This window comes from Miniopterus natalensis, chromosome 3 (genome assembly GCF_054644295.1).
Source record: "Miniopterus natalensis isolate mMinNat1 chromosome 3, mMinNat1.hap1, whole genome shotgun sequence".
Lineage (NCBI taxonomy): Eukaryota > Metazoa > Chordata > Mammalia > Chiroptera > Miniopteridae > Miniopterus > Miniopterus natalensis.
Genome location: NC_142083.1, coordinates 100,558,285 through 100,567,028, shown reverse-complemented (window position 1 = coordinate 100,567,028; position 8,744 = coordinate 100,558,285). Strand labels below are relative to the sequence as shown.

The 8,744-nt window shown below is 49.6% G+C and overlaps 1 pseudogene; it reads left to right on the top strand.

Moving 5' to 3' along the window:
* Nucleotides 1-3,780: 3,780 nt before the first annotated feature.
* LOC107544739 (proteasome subunit alpha type-1 pseudogene) lies at nt 3,781-4,423 on the top strand (annotated as a pseudogene).
* Nucleotides 4,424-8,744: the final 4,321 nt, after the last annotated feature.

Here is an 8,744-nt window from a genome sequence, read left to right as displayed (position 1 = left end):
TAGAGTATTCTTTATTTGAAATCTTGTATTCTTCATTTCCAACTGGTTCCTTTTTATGGTTTCTATGTCCTTTTTAATGTTTACTATCTCTTTGTTTAAGTTCTCACTGAGATCATCCATTCTTCCCCTAAGGTCCTTGAGCATCCTTATAAGCATTGTTTTAAACTTTGTATCTGGTATATTGGTTGCTTTCATTTCATTTAATTCTTTTTCTGGAGATTTGTCTTGTTCTTTCATTTGAGGCATTTCATTGTCTTCCCATTTTGTCTCTATGTATTAGGTAGATCTATTGTGACTCTCAAACTTGTTAAGGTGGCTTTATGATAAAGGTGTCTTGTTGGGCTCAGTGGCACAATATTCCTGAGTTCCATGCTCTAGGAATGTCTCTTGCCGGGTTGTAGTTGAATGCTTTTTGTTCCTTCTTGGATGGCGTTAACCCTTCAGACTGGCTGACTATAAGGGTAAACCTGGATCCCCATGTATGAGACACTGTGCAGGGGCTGCCCCATTAAAGCAGAGTTGTTCCCAGCAGGGTCTGGTGCCTGCTGGAATCCCCATTTGGGTGTCCCACTTATGTGGCTAGTTGGGCCTCTGGTGTGGTCTGAAGCCCACCACTGGTTGTATTGGTTCTGGGCCCACTTGGGCAGGATTCAGGAACATGTCAATGTCAGAGGTTGTGTGTAACTGGCCTTGACCTACCTATCTGGAGCTATCACACTGTTCACTGTTTCTGTCTGCATCTGCTGAACCTTGGTCTGCACAGATTGTAGCCAATCTGTGTATAAGAGTCAGCTTCCTCCAGCTTAGAGCTGGAGGCAGATCTATAAAAGGACCAAGGCTACCTGAGGTCTTCCTCCATCTGTCAGCTATCCTGTCTCCCCCTGAGGTTGCTTGGTCTTCCTCCAGAGCCTTTCAAAGAAAGAATGTAGAGTGGGCCTAGGCTGGCCACCAACCAGAACCCTTTCCACAGGTTGAAAGCTCATTAGGGTGGGGCAGCCAGGGTCCAGAGGACAGGGCTAGTGGGTACCCTACTTTGGGGTCATGCAGACAGGCACTCACTGAGGGGAAAGTGACCCTTACTCCAGAGTCAAACCACTCAGTCTCTGCCAGAGTCTCCAACTTTAGTTCCCCCTGAGGGGCTCACTACAGATTCAGGTTGGGTACAGCCATCCATCCCCTCTGCAGGAGCAAGCTCAGCCACCCTGGCCTCAGGGAGACAGATCCAAAGAGTCTCCCATTGTGGGTGATGCCAGCCTAGCCTACAGGAGGGGGTTAAGCACTTTGTTCCAGTCCCAGACAATAGCCTCTGAAGGACTCACACTTTGAATGTCCCAGCTCTGAGCCACTTTCCCTTCCAATGAAACTGATCTCAGGATGTGGGGTATCCAGGACTTGGCAGGGCTGATCCAAACAGTCTCCCATTGGGGGATGGTGCCCACAAGCCTGTAGGAGGGGTGCCAGCACCTCTTCTCCTTCTTGGGATAGGGGGAGCTGAGCTCATTGGAAGATAGGAGTGGCCACGGCACCCCATGATGTAGCCACACACCCCAGCTCCCACCAATCTAGTTCCTGGACAAAAGCTTCTCCAGGAAATATGGTCTGAAAGTTCCAGCTCTGCACAGCTGAACTCAGCAGGACAGGCAGCCAAGTCATTCAACAGGTGGGGGGGCAGGCAGTGCTTGCTGTGTTCTCGAGGTCAGGGAGGTGGGCCTCTTTCCCAAGCAACGCACTTTAATAGCTGTCTTAGTCTCTGCTAAAAACCAACCCAGAAGAAGAGGGTCCCTTAAAGTCACCGCTGGGTACCACCAGCAGACCCCTCCACAGGAGTGCGAGAGCGTGGCTTTGCAGCCGTCAGAGACTAAACAGTGCACTCCCCAGGCTGGTGCTGTAACAGTAAGAGTGCTCGTGCCTAAGAGGCGGTGTCTGGGTCTCCCAGTCAGACTGAATCCTCACTGATTTTCACAGCCAGATGCCTTGTGGGCTCCTCTTCTTGTCTCTGTTGCTCTGGTTGGGAATCCCTGCATGGGGTTGAGTCCCCCCACCCACTTCTAGGGGGAGGGAGTTTTGCAGCCCTGATATCCCTCCAGCTTCTCAGCCACTGCACATAGGTGAAGGGGCCAGCCCTTTCTGTGCCTCTCCCCTTCTTACCAGTCTCTACGTGGCTTCTTCTGTAAATCCTTTGTCATACTATTTCAGTTCAGCTAGTCTTCAGTGGCTTATCATGTTGATTGCTCTGTAATTTAGCTGTAAATCTGGTTTGGGGCCGGGAGCAGGTGAGTGTAGCTTCCACCCACTCTGCCAGTCTGTTTTTCCACTGTTGTGTCCCAGTGGTTAGGACAGAAAGTGCTAGAGCATTTGCTGAAGGAATGAATCATGCTATCTGCTCTTCTCTTACCTTCAGCAACATAGCCTAATTTATTCATATACAGAGGTGGGCAAAAGCAGGTTTATAGTTGTAATACAAATAAATAATACAATAATTAATGAATAGTAACACAAGAATAAACTGTGTTTCTAGTACTCACAACTGTAGATCTACTTTTGTCCCGCCCTGTATTTGTGTGACAAGTGTTTGTTGAAACCTACGATGTGCTTGAGTGCTGGTCCTCTCTCTCTCTCTGAGAGGATTCCATCCCTTCCTGCCTTCATCTGGAAGACCTGTCTCTTCATTATTTTTTATCTCTACCGCTTCCTCAACCCTTTCCCTGTAGCTGGGGGGGGGGGGGGGGGGGGGAGGTGTAAGGATCGATCTACATATATATTCTATTGGTTCTGTTTCTCAGGAGAACCCTGCCTAATACAATCACTAATTGGCTGTGTACCCTCTCTGTGCCTCAGTTTTCTCATCTGTAAAATGGGGAAAATGATAATCCTCTACTAAATGTTAGTGATTATTTTTATTTCATTATTACAACACAAGGATTGCCAAGCATTACTGGGCAGGGGGAGTGGGGGCAAACCATGCAAACGTGTACGGGGGGATGCTTCAAATTCAAGGTCTCCTACTTTGTTTGGCCCTCAGCAGGCAGGGCAACCCTTTCAGTGCTCCTGATCACCCCCTCCTGTTCCTCTCAGCAGCTGGTGTAATTCGAACCCACACTGCCCTCTCCTCTTGCTTCCTAGGTTAGCCCACTCCCCTGGGAGTAGACCCTGACTTCTATCTCAGAGAGAAAATGATGGTTTTCAAGCATGAACTTGTGAATTAATTTTGTTTCATCCACTCATGCTTTTGATCGTATGCCCACTCCCTCCTTAGGGACATTCTATCCACAGTAACTTTTCTCTCTTTCTTGGATTCATAGCCCCTCTCTTTCCCACAGCTTCTTCTCCTTTAACCAAAACTCATGCCATCTGACTGTTAAAGTCTCACCTCCAACCTGCCTCTCCCTAGTACCCCTTGTCCTCCCTCCTCCCTTGCCAGACTCCCTCAAAAAACAGCCTGCCCCTGGCATTTCTCATACTTAATACTTACTGCCACTCCCTCTCAAGCTCAGACTGCTGGGGGAAAAATATTCCAGACAGAGGAGCGAAGTGTGTGCTTGGATTGGTTGAGGGACATCAGAGTGAGCAAGGAGCCAGTGACGGGGTGAGCTCAGGGCTGCGGCCCAGGGGTGGTGGAGAGCCAATCTGACTGAGAGCAGTGGGAGCCATGGAGAGTTTAGGGCAGAAGAGTGACGTACCCCGACACACTGTGGAAGGTCCTTCGCTGAGCGGGAGCGTCCACATCACTCCTTGATTTGCAGCTTTGCAGGGGGCGTCAGCCAGCTCCCTTTAGGAACCATGTTTCGCAACCAGTATGACAATGATGTCAGTGTTTGGAGCCCCTGGGGCAGGATTCATCACATTGAATATGCAGTGGAAGCTGTAAACAAGGCTCAGCCACTGTTGGTCTGGAATCAGACACCCGTGCAGTTGGCTGCGCTGAGGGGAGCAGGGTGGAGTTTGCAGCTCAGCAGACATTCTCCATGTTGTGTCTCGATGGCGGAACTTACTGCTGGTGCCAGACCGTTGTGTAGTTTTATGCACCAGGAGTGTTTGGATCCCAGATTTGTATTTGACAGATCATCCTGTGTCTCGTCTTATATCTGCAGCTTCACTGAAACCATACAATGGGGAGCAGGACCCAGACACCAATGCACAGATGTGGCCGAAGGCCGTCGGTGCTGGGCTGCTCCTTGCCGGTTATGATGCTGTGGGCCCTCATCTTTCCCAGGCCTGTCTATCTGCTGACTATTCTGACTGCAGAGCTAGGTCCATTGACGCCCATTCCCAACCAGCTCGGACTTCCTTGGAGAGACCTGTGTTGAGTGGAGTGCAGTTTGAGTGACCTGGTCAAGCATGGTCTGCGTGCTTTAAGGAGACACGTCCTGCAGAGCAGGACCTCACTGCAGAGAATGTTTCCATTGGATTCTTAAAGACTTGAGTTGACAGGACGAGGTGTCTCCACTCCTGGGAGGCCTGGAGAAAGGCACAGGGAAAGGCACAGCCTGCTCCACCTGCTCCACCTGCTCCACCTGCTGCACCTGCTGCACCTGCTCCACCTGCTCCACCTGCTCCACCTGCTGCACCTGCTCCACCTGCTCCACCTGCTCCACCTGCTCCACCTGCTCCACCTGCTCCACCTGCTCCACCTGCCGTGAGCCTGCAGGAACAGCAGGGAGAGGTAACCCCACCTATATGTGCATTATCACGTGCGAGGACGCAGGCACATGTACTGATGACAATAATCTATACTCAGAACCAAAAGATGCAGTGGGGAATGGTATGTTTTAGGAATTGGTCCAGATGTGAGGTTTTCCAAGCAACTCCACTGAGACCAGGTCATGGGATGCGTTTTTCTTGGAAAGGGTCTATGTAACATCCTCTAGCAAGCAGAGTGCTCTATACTGATATTTCCAGATGAAGAGCACAGTGTCTTTGTGGTTTTAAAGACAACTATGAGATAAAAATTGTTTCATATGCTGGTGAAAAACAAAAAGGCAAAAGTAATTAAAATAAAAAGGTCCTTTTGCAGAGAAGTGAGAGCAGGAAAAGGGTGCCCATCAGGAGGCGTTTCAGCAACCGGGAAGGGAAGCGTCGGAGGCGGTGGGAGGCGCGTCAGGCTCTGGTATGTTTGGAAGGCAGAGCCCAGAGAAGGTGCTGCGGCCTCGGAGGAAGAGGGATGGAGGATGCCGCCAAGCTTCACTCTTCCTCACGGGCGGCTCACTCCTCCCACGGCCACCCGACCTCCTCCAGGTTGGTCATGGGCCTCACATTTACAAGGGCCTCAAATTTAAAATGTTGTCCTAAATTTCTTTCTAAAATTGCAAAGGTACATACCGATAAGATAATTATAACAGGAAGGTGGGAGAGAGGAAGGATGCTGGGACAACTGAGTTAAATTCCTGCCCATCAGAGCTGCAGTCAAAAGACAGTGTCCACGAGATAAACCAAGAAATAGCAGTTTTCACAGGCTGTTTAGAGATATTGAGGTAACCACTTGGGAGAAATACTCAAAAAGAGTTAAAATCGGCTCCTCTGAGAAATGGGATTGAGAGTGGCAAGGGGTAGGGCAAGAATGTTGTTTTTCATTAAAAACTATTCTGTATTGGTTTTTTGTTTGTTTGTTTGTTGCTTTCTTTCTTTTTCTTTTTAAAATAACGAGAAGGCCCGGCCGGGCGTGGCTCAGCGGTTGAGCGTCGACCTAGGATCCAGGAGATCCGGGTTCGATTCCCGGTCAGGGCACAAGCCCGGGCTGTGGGCTCCACCCCCAGTTGGGGGCGTGCAGGAGGCAGCCGATCAATGACTCTCTCATCACTGATGCTTCTGTCTCTCTCTCCCTCTCCCTTTCCTCTCTTTGAAATCAATAAAGATATATTTATAAATAAATAAATAAATAACGAGCACACATTATTCCATCAGCCTTTTGAAGAGGCTCTCCTTCCACGTTAGCGAGTCCCTAGCGCAGGCTGTTACATTCTCCTGTGTTCGCTGGGAGGACATAGTTTACATCCCTTACTGTTCGGGCTTTTAAAAAATTCCTTTACTGGGGTTATAATGTTGATCTCGCTATAAATATTTAAGGAGCTTGAGCAAAGCAGAAATGCTTTAGCCCTCACGTGAGCCTGTAAACACCGTTTATAACCACGCTCCCTTGTAACATGTAACATATTTTGAATGAAATAGCTTCGGATTTCAGATCAGATGAGCTGTTTGCCTGTTTGAGGGGTTTTTCACATTGATCACGGCACGTCGGTGGGTACGGAATTTATAGCTGTTACCTGGGAGCTACGACAGAGCTGGCTGGCACCGTTTCCAATTGTTAAGCTTCTTGTTCAATACATCCATGCAAAAACCAAACCAGCCTTGGCCGGCTCCCGTCCAAAGCGTGGGCTGAATGGCTTTTGCCACCTGGACCTAAATTCGTTCCCTTACGTCACTTCCTGCCATGCCCGTTTTCCCCTCCCCTGTGCTCGCTCTGGGCCCTCGCCCCCCTGGACAGCAGTCTCTTTCCAGCCTCTAGGCCTTTGCCTGTGCGGGCTCCTCTGCCAGGTGATCTCTTCATTCAACCTACTGAAACCTCACTTGGCCAGGGATTGCTCCCTCTACTGCTAAGCCCAGTGCCACTGTCCCAGCCCAGGGTGGTCCCCGACCCTTTCTTCTGTCGGCCTTGGGAACCGCTATAGCTGTCACCCGCCCCCTCCACCGTCCCCCGAGGCTGCCCGGTGAGCAGGATGCTCCAGGCTCCCCGTGTCCGACCGCCCCGGGGGTGAGCATTCCAGTCCCGCATCCGCGGGCCCTGCAGCCTCTGTGCTAAGCAGCAGGACCCCCCTGCGAGCAAGAGGCAAGCCCAACCTGGCGGGAAGGGTGGGCGGCTACCAGGAAATGACGACAGTGTCGCGGGTGCTTGACTAGAAGAGGCGCCGCAAGGTGAGAGTCTATACATAAGAATGAGTCCAAAGGAAGCGACACTTTAGCTGGTACCTCAGCTCTGTAGGCGTTTGTGAGGCTGGGGTGGGGTGTCCCCTCAGAGAGAGCGGATGGATGACCAGAGCGGGGCAGGGACAAGGGACAGGCAACCGCAGAGGACGGAGAAGGAGGCAGAACCGGCTCATCAAAGGCCTTGTAAGTCTGTTCAGGGAGTTTGGACTTTATTCTAAAACAACAGGGAGCTAGGGAAGGATTTTAAGCAGGGGAGACACAGAATCAAAATAATGCTTTCTCATGATTATTATTTTTAAGGGTTTCGCTGTAATTACCGCATGAAAATGCTCAGGAAGTGTAAAAAGATAACAACTATGAAGATTTTAAAGCTGTAGAATCTTGCCCTGGCCAGTCTGGCTCAGTGGTTAGAGTCGGTTCGCAGACTGCAGGGTCTTGGGTTCAGTCCTGGTCAAGGGCATGTATCTGGGTTGCAGGCTCGATCCACAGCCGGGTCAGGGCGAGTGCAGGGGGCAGCTAATTGACGTGTGTCTCTCTCCCTCTCTCTCACATCGATGTTTCTCTCTCTCCCTCTCTCTCACATCGATGTTTCTCTCTCTCCCTCTCTCTCACATCGATGTTTCTCTCTCTCATACATCAATGTTTCTCCCTCTCCCTCTCTCTCATACATCAATGTTTCTCCCTCTCCCTCTCTCTCATACATCAATGTTTCTCCCTCTCCCTCTCTCTCATACATCGATGTGTCTCTCTCTCCCTCTCTCTCACATCGATGTTTCTCCCTCTCCCTCTCTCTCTCACATCGATGTTTCTCTCTCTCCCTCTCTCTCTCACATCGATGTTTCTCTCTCTCCCTCTCTCTCATACATCAATGTTTCTCCCTCTCCCTCTCTCTCATACATCGATGTTTCTCTCTCTCCCTCTCTCTCATACATCGATGTGTCTCTCTCTCCCTCTCTCTCATACATCGATGTGTCTCTCTCTCCCTCTCTCTCATACATCGATGTTTCTCTCTCTCCCTCTCTCTCATACATCAATGTTTCTCTCTCTCCCTCTCTCTCATACATCGATGTGTCTCTCTCTCCCTCTCTCTCTCACATCGATGTTTCTCTCTCTCCCTCTCTCTCTCACATCGATGTTTCTCTCTCTCCCTCTCTCTCATACATTGATGTGTGTGTTTCTCTCTCTCTCTCCCCCTTCCACTCTCTCTGAAAAGCAACGGAAAAAATATACTCAAGTGAAGATTAAAAAATAATAATAATAAAATAAAGTTGTAGAATCTCACAGGACGTGTAGACATGTGGTCCAGCCTGTGTGCGTTTCCTAACACCTGTGTTATTTCAGTACCAGTCCATTTATTCATAAATGAACATGTACATATTAAGACAGAAATTTTTGTTAGTTTTTAAAATTTAATTACAACATGAATTCCAGTTATCATAGGCGAAATAAGCAAAGGAAAGCACGAAGGCCCGCTCAGCTCCCCGACTAGCGAGGAGCAGGGGCCGCTGGCCCGGGCGCTGCGCAGTGGCGCCCGCCGCATCCCTCTGCGCGCCTCCCTTCACCAAAACCTCACCGTCGCTCTCCCTGTCCCCGGGCATGTTACTCAGAAACTCCGTGTTGACGGTGTTCATACTGAATTATACTTATTTGGGGGAGCTGTTCCTCAACTGATAATTCTCAATGCAGAACCCCCAGAATAAAAGAAAAGCAGGAAACACAAAACGTCAGTTGTAACCGGGTAAACATTTTCGCGAAGGCCCCTGTGATCTTTATTTTCTGCACACTGCTTCTTTTTAAGAAAAGGGCCTTTTATTAAGAAAGGG